The sequence below is a fragment of the Lepidochelys kempii genome, chromosome 1 (genome assembly GCF_965140285.1).
Source record: "Lepidochelys kempii isolate rLepKem1 chromosome 1, rLepKem1.hap1, whole genome shotgun sequence".
NCBI lineage: Eukaryota > Metazoa > Chordata > Testudines > Cheloniidae > Lepidochelys > Lepidochelys kempii.
In genome coordinates, this window is record NC_136380.1 from 275,584,840 (window position 1) to 275,604,826 (window position 19,987).

Genomic DNA, 19,987 nt, shown 5'->3' on the forward strand with positions numbered 1-19,987 from the left:
TAGTTATTCTATTCAGCACAATTCTTTTCTCAGCCATTTAAAGAAATCATAATCTAACACATACCTAGCTAGATTACTTACTAAAAGTTCTAAGACTCCATTCCTGTTCTGTCCCCGGCCAAGACGACTACAGACAGACACAGACCCTTTGTTTCTCTCCCTCCTCCCAGCTTTTGAAAGTATCTTGTCTCCCCATTGGTCATTTTGGTCAGGTGCCAGCGAGGTTACCTTTAGCTTCTTAACCCTTTACAGGTGAGAGGAGCTTTCCCCTGGCCAGGAGGGATTTCAAAGGGGTTTACCCTTCCCTTTATATTTATGACAAGGTTTAAAACAAATAAAAGGATGTTCTTCTTCACTCAGCATAGAGTCAACCTGTGGAACTCCTTGCCTGAAGAGGTTGTGAAGGCTAGGACTATAACAGTGTTTAAAAGAGAACTGGATAAATTCATGGAGGTTAAGTCCATTAATGGCTATTAGCCAGGATGCGTAAGGAATGGTGTCCCTAGCCTCTGTTTGTCAGAGGGTGGAGATGGATGGCAGGAGAGAGATCACTAGATCATTACTTGTTAAGTTCACTCCCTCTGGGGACCTGGCATTGGCCACTGTTGGTAGACAGTATATTGGGCTGGATGGACCTTTGTTCTGACCCAGTATGGCCATTCTTATGTTCTTATAATTGTCTGATTGTTTCTTGTAGAAGATAGATAACTAGTAAATGGGTGTTATCAGCATATATTGGCATATTATGAAGGTGTCGGTAAGAGCGACATAGTGGAGACTGAGTTGAGTTTTGCACTGAAAGCAGGAATTTAATCACTTTATGTATGAAGAATGCAGCCTATCCACCCAAAAATTAAAGCACTTACTCTTTGAGTACAGAATGAGTTTTCTGAAAACTTACAGGTAAATTTGTTAATGAAATTGATTTATAGGACCCATTTTAAAATTAATGTTAAGAAATGTAGCACTCTGTGCCCAGACATTTTTTTGGTCCGAATGATCTCAGCTCAGGCATTAACTTGAGTATATATGGTACAGCGAATAATTTTTTGGTAAGAAATGTTGAAGGTTAGTAGTCATTTTCCCCATCATACTTCAATATTGAAAGTTTCTCCTTCGGTAAAGGTGGAAGAATAATAATCTCCTTTGGAAAAATTCAAGAAGCATTACCCTCTTTCCAAATGGTGAATATCTCCCAGTGTTCTCAATGAGACTGAGGCCATGGGCTGCCCTTAACAAAGATATGCACTACCTTTATTCACTTTCTTGAGGCTAATAGGGGCTGCAGGAAGCGGCACGGGTCGAGGGATGTGCTGGCCGCCCTTCCTGCAGCCCCCATTAGCCTGGAGCAGCGAACCACGGCCAGTGGGAGCCACGATTGGCAGATCCTGCGATGCGGTATGTAAACAAACCAGCCTGGCGAGCCAGGGACTTTCCCTGAACAAGCAGTGGACCAGAGTTGAGAACCACTGAGCTAGATTAATGTAGAAGGACAGTCTATAGGAATAAGGTTCCAAGTTGGAAATGATTTAGTGGCTTATTTTATTTCTTTCTTTGTGTCCTCATCATAGACTTAAGGGAAGGAAGGGAAGAAAGAAGGCCTATACATTTTTGAAGACTTTTAGGGGGAATTAAATATCTCTTAGGGTTGGGGATAAATATTGGGAAAACAGACTGAAATAAAAAAAAGTAGTTTTATTTACAGATACTAGTAAAAGTACAAAAAAAAATAGACAACATAATAGTGTTTTCAGTTCTGAGACCATTTGATTTTAAAACACATTTCAGAATTTCCTAAAATTTCTCTATCATTTGACCAAGTTTCCTGCAGATTTTTAATGGAGCTAATATAATAAGTTATTTGGGTTTTTTGCGGATACTAATGTTGGCTTCTCCTCTTCTATTAAAGGATATAGAACATTATAAAGACAACAAGCTGCCATATTATAAAAAAGTGAGTACAGAAGCATTTTATCAGTGCAATACATTCTAAATTGAGATTGCCAAATATTATTTAAGAGAACATCCCTTTGCTTTCATTTTCTCCTCATAAATAATCTTAAAAGATAAGTGGTGTTATTTTCCCTGTTCTATATTAATTCAGACTTTGCTTTACATTGTTTTTGGTGTCTCATCCACTAAACCAGAGTCCTTCTTAATAATTTACAGTTTGAAATCTTTACTAATTCATCTGTCCAACCTAATTTCTGTCTGTTTCACAGTTAGCATTTGGATTCTTACCTCATATCAAATCTGCTAAATGAGGGTTGCCCTTTGCCCAGAAGTTGTTTCTCCAGCTCAGTTTTGCAGAGAAGAGACCTGGTGTTTGCAAGGGGACAATCAAAATAAATATATCCCATTTTCTTCCTGAATGTTTCTCAACCTTAGTTATATTTATAACCAAATAAAATAAAAAATGGAATCTAAAGATGAGCATTCCATGATTTTTTTCTTAATTAATCAAGACTTTCTTCTATGAAAAAATGGGCTGTCTAGAAACGTACAATAAGAATATTAAATGTCTGCAAATCCAAATGCTTCAGATGAAGAATGAAATTAGCCACTTCTTGCAAACACCTACCTGTGTTTGTATGCATTATTTAAAAATCTTGGCATGTTGCACATTTAATAGAGATCACAGGAAAATAACCCCACCTTTATGCCAGTGAATATTGAGTGGATTTGCAGCCAATTGTTTGAAAGATTCAACCGCAGGTAAATAAGACAGAAGCAAAATCCTGGCTCCTACCCCAAACTGAAGGATTGGAAGCTGTGTGATTAAGCATGTGCATGTATATACAGTGTGAGGGAGAATACATGATAGTGTGGTATAAAGCTTTAATCATGGTGAGTATAGAATGAGAACACAACTTGTTCTTGGCAAAGACAGCAAAAATTACAGAAGTTATCCAAGCAAGTGCCATGAAGCATTCATATCAGGTCACTCTTTCATGTAATTTGACTATGTCACAAAGCCTCTATGGGGAAAAAAAAATCAGGGAGTTAAAAAAATATTTTGGGACTATTTTTATCCTTCTTTCTTTGTAAAATCACATTTCCCTATTACCATATGTCAACCTATGCAGAACCGCAAACACAGAAAATATATAACGGATACATTTTTTAATCCTGTCAAAACTTGGCTTTGTTTTGGAATCATGGACTATAGGAATATGGAGTATTTCATACTTTCCAAGTTTCCCCTGATGGTTTGTGCCAGAATCATTCTAAATTAATAATCTTTAATTATTAAAGAAAAACTCAAATATTCCAACTCTGAGTATAGTCCAATAACAATATAAAATAATCATTCTGAGTAATAAAAGTATGCAAATTCCACCTTCAACATTGCCCATATGCACATAGAAGCACACAAAATCCTGCCCTCAGCATTGGAAAATATAAGTATTCCAGCAATTTGTACTGCCAAAATTCACACTGGATTATTCAATTAGTCACTTTCCAGCATTACCAAGGTATACAAAAAATATTGGCCTAATAAACCTCACCAAGTCCACAAATCAGCTTGAGATGATAGTGTTACCTTGTTTTTAAGCATTGGGCCTGTTGCCAGTAGCTATCCCATTGTCAGTTACTGCAGGAAGAATACCATTTATATAAATCTATAAACCTGCAGTGGTCATATTCCTACTCAAATTCATTACAGGAATTTTCGTAGACTATCATTGCTGTTCTGTTTGTGCCAATCTGGAGAAGACCATTTCCTCTGTGCCAAATGCATTCCTTTTCCCAAACACATCCCCTTTCCATTCTACTCTCTTAATTGCAATGATGGGAAGAATAAGGAGGAGTAAGAACATGGTCATCAAACTAGTGTAGGATGTGGAGTTTTCTTTACACACCTGCTATGTCAGCCTGTACTGCTCTGTGGTACAGTTCTTCTACTCTCCCACTTAATCATTGTGAAATCCTGTAAAGGATCAACCAGTGAATGGGTGGGGTATAATACTGATAAATGGATCAAAAGAATGTCTGGGAAATTTACTGATTCAAACAAGTTCTCAGCATCAATAATTGGCTGTACGAGTAATTTGAGTGAGAAAGAGATTATCTAAATTGACATATATGTTGTCAGCAAGGGTTTTGGTAGGTTTTGAAGGGATAACATTTGAAATTTCTGGGCTATGGTTAAATAAAACAACATCTTTTTGTAAAATCTTATTAAGTTAGATGGCCAGCTAAGACTACTAGCCTGTTCTGGGCAAATACTCATTCAAGATTCAAATATAATGAAAAATAAAAATGATTGAGAAGTCATGGTTTCCTGAACTCACAATAAATCTTACTTCTCTTAAGCTGTTCAAGTTCTGGAAAGTCAATAAAAATGTAGTTATAGCAGCATAAAATTGTGAAGATCTTGTTTTGTCTAGTGTCACATAAGAGTGGTCCATTGAGTGAACATTTTCCAGAGCACACCATGATATTAATAAAAAGAAAAGGAGGACTTGTGGCACCTTAGAGACTAACCAATTTATTTGAGCATGAGCTTTCGTGAGCTACAGCTCACTTCATCAGATGTTTACCGTGGAAACTGCAGCAGACTTTATATACACACAGAAATCATGAAACAATACCTCCTCCCACCCCACTGTCCTGCTGGTAATAGCTTATCTAAAGTGATCAACAGGTGGGCCATTTCCAGCACAAATCCAGGTTTTCTCACCCTCCACCCCCCCACACAAATTCACTCTCCTGCTGGTGCTAGCCCATCCAAAGTGACAACTCTTTACATAATCAAGTCGGGCTATTTCCTGCATAGATCAAGGTTTTCTCACATCCCCCCCACCCCCATACACACACAAACTCACTCTCCTGCTGGTAATAGCTCATCTAAACTGACCATTCTCCAGGTTTAAATCCAAGTTAAACCAGAACATCTGGGGGGGGGGGGGTAGGAAAAAACAAGAGGAAACAGGCTACCTTGCATAATGACTTAGCCACTCCCAGTCTCTATTTAAGCCTAAATTAATAGTATCCAATTTGCAAATGAATTCCAATTCAGCAGTTTCTCGCTGGAGTCTGGATTTGAAGTTTTTTTGTTTTAAGATAGCGACCTTCATGTCTGTGATTGCGTGACCAGAGAGATTGAAGTGTTCTCCGACTGGTTTATGAATGTTATAATTCTTGACATCTGATTTGTGTCCATTTATTCTTTTACGTAGAGACTGTCCAGTTTGACCAATGTACATGGCAGAGGGGCATTGCTGGCACATGATGGCATAGATCACATTGGTGGATGTGCAGGTGAACGAGCCTCTGATAGTGTGGCTGATGTTATTAGGCCCTGTGATGGTGTCCCCTGAATAGATATGTGGGCACAATTGGCAACGGGCTTTGTTGCAAGGATAAGTTCCTGGGTTAGTGGTTCTGTTGTGTGGTATGTGGTTGTTGGTGAGTATTTGCTTCAGGTTGCGGGGCTGTCTGTAGGCAAGGACTGGCCTGTCTCCCAAGACTTGTGAGAGTGTTGGGTCATCCTTTAGGATAGGTTGTAGATCCTTAATAATGCGTTGGAGGGGTTTTAGTTGGGGGCTGAAGGTGACGGCTAGTGGCGTTCTGTTATTTTCTTTGTTAGGCCTGTCCTGTAGTAGGTAACTTCTGGGAACTCTTCTGGCTCTATCAATCTGTTTCTTTACTTCTGCAGGTGGGTATTGTAGTTGTAAGAAAGCTTGACAGAGATCTTGTAGGTGTTTGTCTCTGTCTGAGGGGTTGGAGCAAATGCGGTTGTATCGCAGAGCTTGGCTGTAGACGATGGATCGTGTGGTGTGGTCAGGGTGAAAGCTGGAGGCATGCAGGTAGGAATAGCGGTCAGTAGGTTTACGGTATAGGGTGGTGTTTATGTGGCCATTGTTTATTAGCACTGTAGTGTCCAGGAAGTGGATCTCTTGTGTGGACTGGACCAGGCTGAGGTTGGTGGTGGGATGGAAATTGTTGAAATCATGGTGGAATTCCTCAAGGGCTTTTCCTCTACAGCAAACAGGGAAAGATTAAGAATGAGCTCTCAAAAATGGATACTCTCATAAAGAACCAACCTTCCACACAAACTTCCTCGTGGCTGGATTTTACTAAAACTAGACAAGCCATTTACAACGCACACTTTGCTTCTCTACAAAAGAAAAAAGACACTAAACTTTCTAAACTACTACATGCTACAAGGGGCCACAGCAATGGTTCCCTCACCCCACCTAGCAATATTGTTAACCTATCCAACTATACTCTCAGCCCAGCAGAAGCAGCTGTTCTATCTCGGGGACTCTCCTTCTGCCCCTCCACCCCCACGAACATGATACAGTTCTGTGGTGACCTAGAATCCTATTTTCGACGTCTCCGTCTCAAGGAATATTTCCAAAATACCTCTGAACAACATACTAATCCACAGAGGTCTCCCTGCCAACACTACAGAAAGAGGGATTCTAGATGGACTCCTCCTGAAGGTCGAAACAGCAGACTGGACTTCTACATAGAGTGCTTCCGCCGACGTGCACGGGCTGAAATTGTGGAAAAGCAGCATCACTTGCCCCATAACCTCAGCCATGCGGAACGCAATGCCATCCACAGCCTCAGAAACAACTCTGACATCATAATCAAAAAGGCTGACAAAGGAGGTGCTGTTGTCATCATGAATAGGTCGGAATATGAACAAGAGGCTGCTCGGCAGCTCTCCAACACGAGTTTCTACAAGCCATTACCCTATGATCCCACTGAGAGTTACCAAAAGCAACTACAGCATTTGCTCAAGAAACTTCCTGAAAAAGCACAAGATCAAATCCGCACAGACACACCCCTGGAACCCCGACCTGGGATATTCTATCTACTACCCAAGATCCATAAACCTGGAAATCCTGGGCGCCCCATCATCTCAGGCATTGGCACCCTGACAGCAGGATTGTCTGGCTATGTAGACTCCCTCCTCAGGCCCTACGCTACCAGCACTCCCAGCTACCTTCGAGACACCACTGACTTCCTGAGGAAACTTCAATCCATCGGTGATCTTCCTGATAACACCATCCTGGCTACTATGGATGTAGAAGCCCTCTACACCAACATTCCACACAAAGATGGACTACAAGCCGTCAAGAACACTATCCCCGATAATGTCACGGCTAACCTGGTGGCTGAACTTTGTGACTTTGTCCTTACCCATAACTATTTCACATTTGGGGACAATGTATACCTTCAGATCAGCGGCACTGCTATGGGTACCCGCATGGCCCCACAGTATGCCAACATTTTTATGGCTGATTTAGAACAACGCTTCCTCAGCTCTCGTCCCCTAAAGCCCCTACTCTACTTGCGCTATATTGATGACATCTTCATCATCTGGACCCATGGAAAAGAAGCCCTTGAGGAATTCCACCATGATTTCAACAATTTCCATCCCACCACCAACCTCAGCCTGGTCCAGTCCACACAAGAGATCCACTTCCTGGACACTACAGTGCTAATAAACAATGGCCACATAAACACCACCCTATACCGTAAACCTACTGACCGCTATTCCTACCTGCATGCCTCCAGCTTTCACCCTGACCACACCACACGATCCATCGTCTACAGCCAAGCTCTGCGATACAACCGCATTTGCTCCAACCCCTCAGACAGAGACAAACACCTACAAGATCTCTGTCAAGCTTTCTTACAACTACAATACCCACCTGCAGAAGTAAAGAAACAGATTGATAGAGCCAGAAGAGTTCCCAGAAGTTACCTACTACAGGACAGGCCTAACAAAGAAAATAACAGAACGCCACTAGCCGTCACCTTCAGCCCCCAACTAAAACCCCTCCAACGCATTATTAAGGATCTACAACCTATCCTAAAGGATGACCCAACACTCTCACAAGTCTTGGGAGACAGGCCAGTCCTTGCCTACAGACAGCCCCGCAACCTGAAGCAAATACTCACCAACAACCACATACCACACAACAGAACCACTAACCCAGGAACTTATCCTTGCAACAAAGCCCGTTGCCAATTGTGCCCACATATCTATTCAGGGGACACCATCACAGGGCCTAATAACATCAGCCACACTATCAGAGGCTCGTTCACCTGCACATCCACCAATGTGATCTATGCCATCATGTGCCAGCAATGCCCCTCTGCCATGTACATTGGTCAAACTGGACAGTCTCTACGTAAAAGAATAAATGGACACAAATCAGATGTCAAGAATTATAACATTCATAAACCAGTCGGAGAACACTTCAATCTCTCTGGTCACGCAATCACAGACATGAAGGTCGCTATCTTAAAACAAAAAAACTTCAAATCCAGACTCCAGCGAGAAACTGCTGAATTGGAATTCATTTGCAAATTGGATACTATTAATTTAGGCTTAAATAGAGACTGGGAGTGGCTAAGTCATTATGCAAGGTAGCCTGTTTCCTCTTGTTTTTTCCTACCCCCCCCCCCCCCCAGATGTTCTGGTTTAACTTGGATTTAAACCTGGAGAATGGTCAGTTTAGATGAGCTATTACCAGCAGGAGAGTGAGTTTGTGTGTGTATGGGGGTGGGGGGGATGTGAGAAAACCTTGATCTATGCAGGAAATAGCCCGACTTGATTATGTAAAGAGTTGTCACTTTGGATGGGCTAGCACCAGCAGGAGAGTGAATTTGTGTGGGGGGGTGGAGGGTGAGAAAACCTGGATTTGTGCTGGAAATGGCCCACCTGTTGATCACTTTAGATAAGCTATTACCAGCAGGACAGTGGGGTGGGAGGAGGTATTGTTTCATGATTTCTGTGTGTATATAAAGTCTGCTGCAGTTTCCACGGTAAACATCTGATGAAGTGAGCTGTAGCTCACGAAAGCTCATGCTCAAATAAATTGGTTAGTCTCTAAGGTGCCACAAGTCCTCCTTTTCTTTTTGCGAATACAGACTAACACGGCTGTTCCTCTGAAACATGATATTAATGTTAGCTGCCAGTGCGCTCAGACAAGAAGTACCCCCCTTCCGTGTACTGAAAACCTGACCCAAAGTCCATGGAAGTCAGTGTAAAGACTGCCATTGACTTCCATAGGCTTTGGATCTGGCTTTGAATGCACCATTAAAGGTTTGACAACTGTTGCTGGTATCATTCACTAACATGACAGGTGCATCCTGAAAGATTCACTTGGTTGGTTAAGTAAATAAAAATAAAGATCTTTTTGTATAACAGATATAAAGGATGATTGTATGGAGGAAGTCAACAAGACAAAGCAACAAAACCATGTTACATATTCTACTCCAGTGTAAAGAAAGAAGGAAATCATCAGTTTCCATAAATGGAAAAAATAAAGAATTGAAAGAGAAAGAATGGCTATTACAAATAAGAGAATGAAAAGAAATTAACAGTATGATTTTAATTAGGCTAAGTGCAGAATCTTGGTATGCTTTTGGAAACCAAGCAAGCTTGTTCATTGTGAAGTTTTTGTCAAGCTGTCATAGGTCTATTAATGTGCTACCCATACCCATGACTGGTTTGTATACCTCTGCTCACAGTTTCCCTCTATATCACATTTGAAATGCACTTTTCCCTTTCATGAACCAATATGACGCTTTTATTCAGTGAGAAGAATAAATACTCTCACTCCTACATTACTAGCATACACTGGAAATACAATAAAGGAGATAACTGTTTAGAGCAGCATGAAACTCTTTCATAGAATATAAATTATAAATCTCCATCCAATGGGCTAATCACAGTGTATTAAGCATCTTTTTTGATAAGCAGGAAAATTGCAGCGTGAGATTCAGATACATACGATTAACAGAATGAAGAAAATAAAAGAAACAGAACTAAAAAAACCCTGTATGTTTAAAGAGACTATAATCACAGGGTTTTAAAAGAAATCCTTTTTACAGAGGATTAATTGCTTTGTGAAGCATACTTCCCTGGTGATCATAATAATTCTGTTTGTTATGTGTCTGGTCTGTTGTTATATTAAATGACATAGTGTTGAAGTTATCAGAGAAGAAACAGTTTATTGTATGATAGTTCTGGGTACAAATATTTTTATAACCCACTTTTTTCAGCTTAATTTTTAATGAGTAATTATAATAAAAACCACTTTTCAAAAGTGCTGTTAATTGTAGCCATTGAATCATTTGATACTTCAATGCTGTGAAAGTTTTTTTTTATATATATATATATACACTTAGAGGACTTAGTTGAGTTTACAAGTCTAATCCTTGTTTCTTTTGGGCAAGTGTTCTCGTTGATATATGTTTGAACTGAATTTGAACTATTTCCTAATCATTTGAATTTAGTTTATGATTTAAAGATTGAGAGCAATCCTTAACTAAGTTACTGTGAACCTTGGAAATACTGATACAAATGAAGGCTTGGCTCATCCGCCTGACAAGTGTACACAGAAGGGGCCCTATCCATGTGTGGATCTCATGTGCTGTGGAAAGGCCATGCTTATCTATGGTACCACTTCCCCCTCACCTCCACACATGCCTGTGGTGCATTCTTTGTGGGTCTAGAGTCCATGTTGGGGGAGAAAGTAGAGATTAGAAGGATCTGGGAGAAGTGAGTAGGCCATGGATGGGGTTGGGAGCACATCTCCTCCCTTCAGTCCCATACAGATTCCCTGGAAAAGATAATATAGTCCCAGATGGGGCAATCTCTAATAGCAAGGCTCCAATAAAGCTGAGCTGCTAGGAAGAAGGGGGAGATGCTTGTGGAACAGCATAGGGCTTATGCAAATTCCTATGGATCCTTCAGATTTGTAAATGGGCCTTGTTGCCTTTTCTTCAGTGACAAAAAAACTGCCTTCCTGATGTTAAGGGATCTCAGGAGGGAATTCTGAGGGAGATCCCTTCCTCCAGAGCCCACCACTGCAGGTTTTAAGGTAGGAGAGGATGATGCCTCAGGGAACCAGCATTTTACTGCTCTCTTAAAATGGTAATTTTTTTAAATGCTAAGTGACATCTAGACAGACAGTATCTCACATTCAGCAACCAGCCTGCTTAGAAATAAAAGATAAAAACAAAGCAGTGTTTTTGAAATCTTGTAGAGACTTTGAATAATGGATTAAAGTGAGAATGTATAAAGTAATCAAGATACCCAAGGTATGGAGCAATCTGAGTACTCAAATCATTGAGATTTTAGTTTATATGATCTTTCTGCTGATTGCTTATTAAGATGTTCCATGCTTATTCCATGTTCAAGTCATGGAAACCAGTATATCTCAGTGATTTTAGCATTAGAGTCCTTCTGTATGAGGTCTGTGGTTATGTTTGGGAAAAATAACTCTACAGATTCAAACACTTTAATTCTGAAATACACAATTCTCTTTTCTAGTTTAAAACTTCTTGAGTGAAATACTGGCCCCGTGAAGTCAAGGGGAAGTTTGTCACTGGGAAGTTGAGGCCAGGATTTCACCCTATGTACTTAGTGTACACTTGTGAGGTATGTTAATAGCATGATCAGGAAATAACACAAGGCTACTTTTTACTACAGTCGCAGAACATTGTTTCCAACATCATGACACGTGAAATATAAGCAGGACCCTACTGTATCATGAGTTGTTGCAATTTTAAGTTAATAATTGAAAGCACAATAATTACTTGAAGCCCCGATAGAAGAAAATCTCTACAGTTTCCTGGATAGGTATTGCCTTGGCAAAACCAAGCTGTAGTATCTGTGTCCAAATCTATATCTTTTATAATCATTTCAATATCTGTATTTACATAAGAACATAAGAATGGCCCTTCTGGGTCAGACGAAGGTCCATCTAGCCCAGTATCCTGTCTTCCGAGAGTGGCCAGTGCCAGGTGCCCCAGAGGGAATAAACAGAACAGGTAATCATCAAGTGATCCATCCCCTGTCGCTCATTCCCAGCTTCTGGCAAACAGAGGCTAGGGACACCATTCCTGCCCATCCTGGCTAATAGCCACTGATGGACCTATCCTCCATGAATGTATCTAGTTCTTTTTCTGAATCCTGTTATGGTCTACAATGCTTAAGATTGCATTACTCTTTTGTTTGAAGGCCTGAACCCAAACCCATTGACTTCAATGGGCTTTGAATCAAGCCCTTTACATCGAGGAGTCTGTAGGGCTCTATCAGTCTCAGCAGCAGCAGTATTTTGTTTTATATAACTTAATCACCTGGGGATCAATCCTTCAAACTGAGAACTGTGACCATGATCAAGTGAAGCACCTAACCATAGCCTTAATGTTAGATATGTGAGCAGTCTCGTTGAGTTAACTTGCACCTTGCCAGAGCTGACCCTTTTCAGTGTCATTTTAGATGGTTTTGCTCTTCTTTTGCTAAATCAGCTATTTTTGCCTTTAAAATACATAGGATCAGATTATAAAATAATATGAATTTGCCACATAGAGATACAGCTCCAGTGCAGCATAATATTCATTAAAATGTCATTTTCAAAAACAAGGTTGGAAGAGAGGGGGAAAGTGGGGGTTAGAACCTACAGAATAGTATAACTAACCTTATGGCTCATTTCTATGGTAAGCAGTAGAATTATTAATAACAATACCTTACCTTTCATGAATATTTTATCTAGAGTTCAGTGTTCCACAGGGGGTAGCATCTGCTTTTTCATACACAGGAAATTTAATGACATGAATCTTTTATCTTGCCAGTAGCTCAGAGTATGCAAGAATCACGCTTAAGTAAACTTTTATTGATGTATTACTAGTCCAAAAGTTTTGTATTTGTTTTGGTTTTTTATATTCTCTACTTTTGAAACTAGGCTGTAGATCCAAGATGCTGACCTTTTTATGACTTCAAAATCTATTTCTAGCTTGAGGGTTAGCATTTGTACTCTGAGAGGATGTATCATGAGAGAGATACACAGCTAAAGAAAGCCTATGGTAGTCTAGATAACTTTTTGTGAATAGAAAGTCAGGTTTTCTTTTCATACACTCTTCTGCTGGCTTACTTAAAAATGATAGCTGGAAATGTTTCAGTGCAGCTGTATTGTGTGGAACGCTTCATCTCATGCCATATCTCTAGATAGGCATTATTTGCTACACCGTACAAAAAAGACTACTACCTAGTCAATGTAAGAGTTCAGTAGTCATGGTATTTTATGTTAATTGTTGATGTTATTATATAGACCTCGAATCTAATGTCATTTGCAGTCAGAGATAGACGTGAAGAGGTGAGATGGGGTTGTGTCCTGATTGCCTCTACATAGTGTGGGGAAGGAATCCTTCCCATCAGATCATGGAGTATTTCTGCATCTACTCTGCTGAGGTCACTTAAGTCCAGTAGCCCTCTTTCAGTTCATTAGCACTCTGCCATGGAGGTAAAGCAAAGTCCTGGAGGATCCATGTAAAAGTGTCTTCTGCACCACCACCACCCACCTCTACCTGTAGGCTACCTCCCTCTCTTGGCATTCTGAAGGCCATGGATAACCTTCTGAACTGGGCTCTATACCATGCAAAAAGTGTTCACCTCCTATGTACTTCTTCCTCTAATGTGGGAGTTAGATTTGCCATCCATGGGTCTGAAAAGTCAAGTCCCTCTGGGTAAGATTGTGAAAAGGGCCTAAGGGGTTTAGGCACCCAACTTCCATTGATATTTTTGTAAGTGCAAGGTGGTATTTATTATTAATTTATTATCTGTTCACATTGTAATATCTCTAGTTTCCAACTCTTTTGGGAAAGGGATAGCAAGATGGCACTATTCTAGAGAAAAAACAGTGAAATTAAGCATGCTATTTCAAGTTCTCATTATGAAGGGATTCAGCTTCAGCCAGCTTCAGCCATCACCTTATTAGAAGCAGCATAACAAAATATAGATTTTGTCCTACCTGTAACTATCACAAGAAAAAAACATTTAGCTAACAAAGTCTTCACTAATGTCATCATTAACTTGCTGAGGGAGTCCTATAATTTAGACAGGTAAAAAATGTCATCAAGCTAAATTGCTTGAACTAAAGGAAAGAATAGTTGATCAGGAATACTGCTCCTCTTTGAAAAGAATTTGTGGAACAATTGAACTTTAAAAGTGATCTTTATTTCCAGTAATACTCACTTAAAGCATTGTTTGGGCAACTTTCATATTATATAACTGATTTATAGATGTAGCTCTAGATAGATATAATGTGAGCTATTGCATTCTGAAGATAACTAAAGCCATATGACAGCCCCATCAGGCCAGCTACACAAAAGCTGTATAAACTAGGCTGCATCCCCTCCTTCAATTGTCATCTTCTCCTAAGCAATACTTCTTGACAATAGCATATGAATTAAGGTTTTATATAGGGTTGAGTGAACTAAACCCAATAAAATAGGAACCCAACAAGACTGAAACATCCCCCTTTTTTAAAAACAAACATACTTTGTTTGAGAAAGTGAAATAGGACTGCTACAGGACTTGGACAAACACTAAATATCTTTTCCATTTCTGATTTTTAGCTGCAACTGGAAAGAGAAGTGACAAAACAATGCAATAAGAGCTGTTCTGGTAGGGTTGAATGGAAGTACAATTGCTTGAAATGCTGTGAAGAATGCCTTTTTCATGAGCTTTCCAGCCCTGTTTTACAGATTTGAATAAGCATCAGAACTGTTAAGATGCTTTTTTGAACTGAGCTTTAACCTTTTATGCTTAACCCACTGTTAATTTAATCTTCTGCAACATTGGTGATAATATTTGTATCTTTAACAGTTCACCCTTCCCCAAAGTGCAATCTGTTAGTTTCTCTTTTTAAGAAATAAATGGACAACCTGAAAATAATGTGTAATATTTTTTCCCCTGGGAGATGGGTTCCATTGTGTCATATTAGGTTATAGCACAATGGGGCTATGAATAGAACACCAGTGACTTGTTCATTCTCTGCCAATGCTTTGGTGTTCTTCCATAACCAAATGCTAGGGGAAATGAACACCCAATTTTCAGCAGCCTTGTGAAGACTAGCCTTGGAAAGTCATACTCTGTAAGAAACTTCAGCATTCAAATACATGAGAGTGACTAATTGTTCTAAACTTAGAAAGCTGTAACATTAAAAACAAGATGACCTCCAGGACTTTAAGGACTTGTCAAACCATGAAAAATACAATGCAACCATTGTCTGGATGGTGATGGCTACTGTAGTGGGTCACTGGTTTTTTTGCTATCTGCAGTCTTTCAGTACACTGCACAAGATTAGCTTTGTACCTACCTCTGTTGCTATTGTGGTATTTGCATTCACTTTACATACTGTTGGAAGATTGTCATGCAACAGTGGGTAATCCTGACCAGAGCAATGCATTCTGTCAATGCTGAGATTGGGGTTTTTCACCTTTTCTTCATCGATGTTGTCATTGCATAAACTACAGACATGAGAGGAATAAAATGTCTCTCTGGGCTGTGCATTTCACCTAGTTTATGATCTCTCACACTCATGAGGTTTGTGTACTATGAACATTTGTTTATTCAAGATAAAATTATATCAGATTAACAATGCTGCACTGCATTTTCAGCCTTTTGTCACCACTGAAGATTGAAACCTTTTTGTATTTGGACATTTTCAAGCAATGGGTATTTGGTCAGGCATCAGTGTTGTCCCAGGAATGAGGGACATGATATTGGAAGGAAGTGGATTGTTAGCCACATTTGAACCCTGGGTAGCAATTGCCATGTTGAAAAAAAAAATGTTAGTAATTGAATGAGCTAATTAAAGAAATTATAATTAAAGCTAATTTGGCCTACCTACAGGGTTCCTAGACTCATACATGGAAGATATGAACTGAGAAAAAGGGACCTAAGTTAGTCATAACTGTGCCTTGTTAACTATTGAAAGGTTAAATTATTACTTCAAGGTGAGTTTTTCCTGATTTTACATCTGGCTGAACTTCTGATTCTCCTTCCCACAAACTTAGCTGATTTTACATGTGAGATATTCTAGACTAGGTATTTTTCTTATTTATAAAAATTGTAAATATTCTTTAAGGTTGAATTTCATCCCATCAGAAAGTCTACACACGATTTTCTGTACCACTTAAATCCTACTTATGCCCAGTTGTTCGTAACCTAACCCAATATAGGAGCTGATTCAGTGAGGTGTTACACACCTGCAACTGCCAAGGTGCACAGCACTCTAATCAGTTGGAGGTGAGGATGCACAGCACTTCAAAGATCTAACTCTCTCACAGTCAGGTCATTTAAGTGTAAGGGCTGGGCACACCAGTGAGAACAAAGAAATAATATAAAGCATTCTCAAGTGGTTAAAAGGATAGGCATAAAATAATAAAATACAATTCTACTTGAGAAATTGCAAACTCATATTTTTGGAAAAACAATCCAAAACACACATACTCATTGGTTGAAGTTCACCACTGTTGCAGTCTTCAAATAAAGCTTGTTTCTTAGTTGGTACCAAAATCTACCCTATAGTGCTGGAAATTATTAGTTTTAAGTTATGTGTTTTGTTTCATTAATTTAAACAAAATGTGAGAACAAAAATGTTCCTACATTTTAGTTATAGATCTCTATATAAGCAGGGATCCTACTACAGCAATTGTTTTCTGTTAATTTCGCGACTGGATGTGTGCAAAAGCACAAAAAGTTTCAAGTTCCATTGGCTGGTATTATCAGAACAATATTCCTGGAAGTTTGATTTGTAAATACTAATTTTATGCTCCTCTTCTCATTTCACTGGGGTTCTCTCTTGTTGACTGTCTATAAAGTTTATGTTGTGCTTATAAGGAAGCAGAGGGTGTGAAAAAAGAGCAGCTGTAGCAAAGATCAAGATGTGATACAGTGGATATTTTGTGCAATCTAATGAGTATAACAAGTGAAATTCCAGTACAACATGCCATGCATAGAAACAAGGTACCGCCATCCTCCTAAAAAAGTTAATATCTGTCAAAGTCCACCATAAAGTGGTATGTGAGATATCATGATCCTTCTTTCTTAGGGCTTGGCTGAACAGTGGCTTAGTGCATGGCAAACTAGGGTGTAAATCCAAAGCACATTAGCCTGCTACACACTAAGTTACCATGTGGACCCTCCTACCATGCACTAAACATTCCATAGTGCACTTAGACAGCAATAGGTTAAAGCACCCTACAGAATATTTAGTGCACAGTAGTGGGGTCCACAGCGTGACTTATTGACTTGCAGGCTAGTGTGCTTTCTTTCATACACTGGCTTGCTACACATTAAGTCACGACATAGAGTATTGTATCGGTTGCTAAATATTGACCATTTAAATGTCAGCTGTGGTATCTGATCAGGGCACTAAACCAGGATAAGGCAGGATACTGTGATGTGGCACTGACATAAGTTGGGTCAAAGTTTAGCACACATTTTGAAACATTTATTTTTCCAGACTAAGGACTGCTAGCCATTGTGGTCTCCCCACCCCATTCTGCGAAACATATATTTCCATTTTATGGTTTGGTTTATAGACACAATTATTTGCATGTGTCTATATAATAAATTGACTTGTTATACTATCAGTATCATAATTTTTTTCATAAAAAGTTTTTTATGCTTACTGAAAAAGCATTAGCTTGCCTGGTCAACCACACTTATGTCCTCACTTCCTTGGTATTATTGTTGACTTTTATCCTAGAATTGTCAGACAAAGTTATTAGTTTTCTGCAAAGCTGTCTTTATCATTGCTATTATAAAGTCAAACATATCCTTGGAACAATACTGTGAATCTTTTACTGCACCCTAAATGACACAGTTATTAAAGTTTTCTATTATGATGGCATTAACATTGGATACTTCAGCCTACCCATCCTAGTTGGTATGGATTCAATTTCCTACCTTTATTGAAAGGTAAAGGCTGAGGATTTTATACCACACAAAGTTAGATAAATAACCAAGCAGCAATTTTAGAATGTTACAACAAATAAATGCCTAAAAAAGTAATAGCAGAGATCCTAATTGCCTACTTCAAATGAGCTATGAATAAACACAAGCATTTATTATTAAATGTCTGTCATTGATATGCCAGAGTAACATTCCAGTTCAGCTGAGGGGTTCCAGATTCTCTGTCTACACACTCTGTGATAGAAGCACTCTCTTGTGTATGGGTAGTTTAATTACCACAGAATTGCCACCCTCAAGTATTCAAAAATTAACAGTCAGTCCTCTGAAAATCATGAGACTGGATTAAAAGCATAATTTAAAAAATAATAAATGTTGGGGTCTTTTTATTTGCCTTTGGGTTTGGGAATCTTGAAGTTTACCATTTTCAAGCTTTTCTCTGCAGCCACAAGGGCTAGGAATTTAATTTTAAATGAAAGCTGGGATTTTCATATAATCAAGAGAGTCTAAGCGCTGGGGCTTTTAAAAATATCATAACACTCATGATAAAATTACAAGAGTTGACAACACTGATACAATCCTTTCTCCAGTTAGGTGTTCTTATAAAAGTGAAAATGTACTAATGTTTCCCAAACCATATACACAGGTATATGATATTTGAAGCTAAAACACTTTCATAAGTTATAGGAGTTGTTGTGAGAGTATCACTACAGACTACATACATAGAGTTCAATGTCTTTCACTCATCATAACAGCATTTATGATTCCATCTAATTAAAAAAAGGTGAAAAGGTGATGTAGTTAGGAAAGTTAGCATTCTAGGGTCACATTTTGGTATCCTTGGTCAGTCAGATCCTCTGATGATGTAAATTAGTATTTATATTGTCTGAAGATATAGTTCATCGTGTTCTACCTAGAGCTGATCAGGAAATTTCTAATGAATTTTTTACTGTGGAGAATACAGTTTCTGCAAACTCAAAATTTTCCATGTCAATTTTGCCAAAATATTTTAATGTTGTTTCAGTTTTGCTAGAGCTGAATCAACATATTCCAGTTTGTTGAACTGACCCAAAATATTTCATTTAGAATCAATTCAATATTAAACTGCATTTCCCTATAGTGACATATTGCCTCATGGGAGTTGTAGTTTGGGCATCCCATTCCCCATTCTCTCTAGGGGTCAGACTCCCTGACTGGACTATGTCTGACTCTGAGATGCAACATGGTCTCCCCTCTAACCAAGCTATGTGGTGCATCATGGGAGTCATATGACTATGGGTATATCATAGGAGCTTTAGTTCCACCAGGAAACTTGGCCCATAAGAGAGAAGAGGGTCATCAGGCACCAGAACTACAATTTCAATAAGTCACCACAGCACATTAGGGAATTGCAGTTTAATGTTGAACTGACTTGAAATGAAACAGTATATGTAGTCAATATATACTTAAAAATACCTACTAATCTTGGAAGTCTTTGTTTTTGAGTGCCCAACTGGAGCATGATTTTTCAGAGGTGCTGAGCATCCATAGTTCCCATTGATTTTTAAATGGACTTCTGGTTCTCAGCACTTTTGAAAAATCAGGCTCTGGTTATCTGTATTTGGCCTCAATCTGTGGTCACTTTTGAAAACTTTGGCTTTAAATTTCACCAGCTGCCCAGTGTGGCACTAGTTTTTAGAAGTGCTTTTCATTATCATCGACACTTTGTGTCTTATATTGTCCCATCAAGAATAATTTGTTCCAGTTGTCTGATGTCTTTCATCACCACATGACTTGAAGAAACCTAAAATAGCTTTGTACCACTGCCTTCTGCCCAACTCCATCTGTCGTTGCACAGTTCCCATATCTATCTCTTTCCATCCCCTGATAGAATTCCAAACTGAACAAAAGCCAGAAGTGAATGATTCAGAATCAATGGAAAGAACATAATTAACTCAATTGGTTATTAAATGAAATGGACAACATCCTTTCAGAGTTTTGTTACTCAGTCATGACCATTTTTATTCTTCACACTGAACACATCTTAAGTTTTTAATCATCACACCAGTTCAACAGTTAAAATATAACTAAATAAATAAATAACTGTATTTTCACTCTGATTTTAAATGGATATGAGCAAGTGCTGTATTTCCTCCCATTAGGCATGACCATAAAAGGTGCTAAGGGCTCTGATCTTACAATGGCCACAGTGCACTTTATCTGTATTTTTTTTTGTTTGTTTTTTTACAATGGGTTGCACAATAGCTTAAG

At 38.9% G+C, this 19,987-nt stretch overlaps 1 protein-coding gene across 6 annotated transcripts in view; it reads left to right on the forward strand.

The window, feature by feature from the left end:
• The window catches only part of MGAT4C (MGAT4 family member C), a 685,173-nt gene that overhangs the window by 515,551 nt on the left and 149,635 nt on the right, over positions 1–19,987 (forward strand). For 5 of the 6 annotated variants that reach the window (XM_073331101.1, XM_073331109.1, XM_073331150.2 and 2 more), the window contains one exon: positions 1,910–1,954. The exons of the other annotated variant lie outside the window; for it this stretch is intronic. The gene's annotated coding sequence lies outside the window, so the exon portion shown is untranslated. The remainder of the gene's footprint in view (positions 1–1,909; positions 1,955–19,987) is intronic. 6 annotated transcript variants of the gene reach the window in all.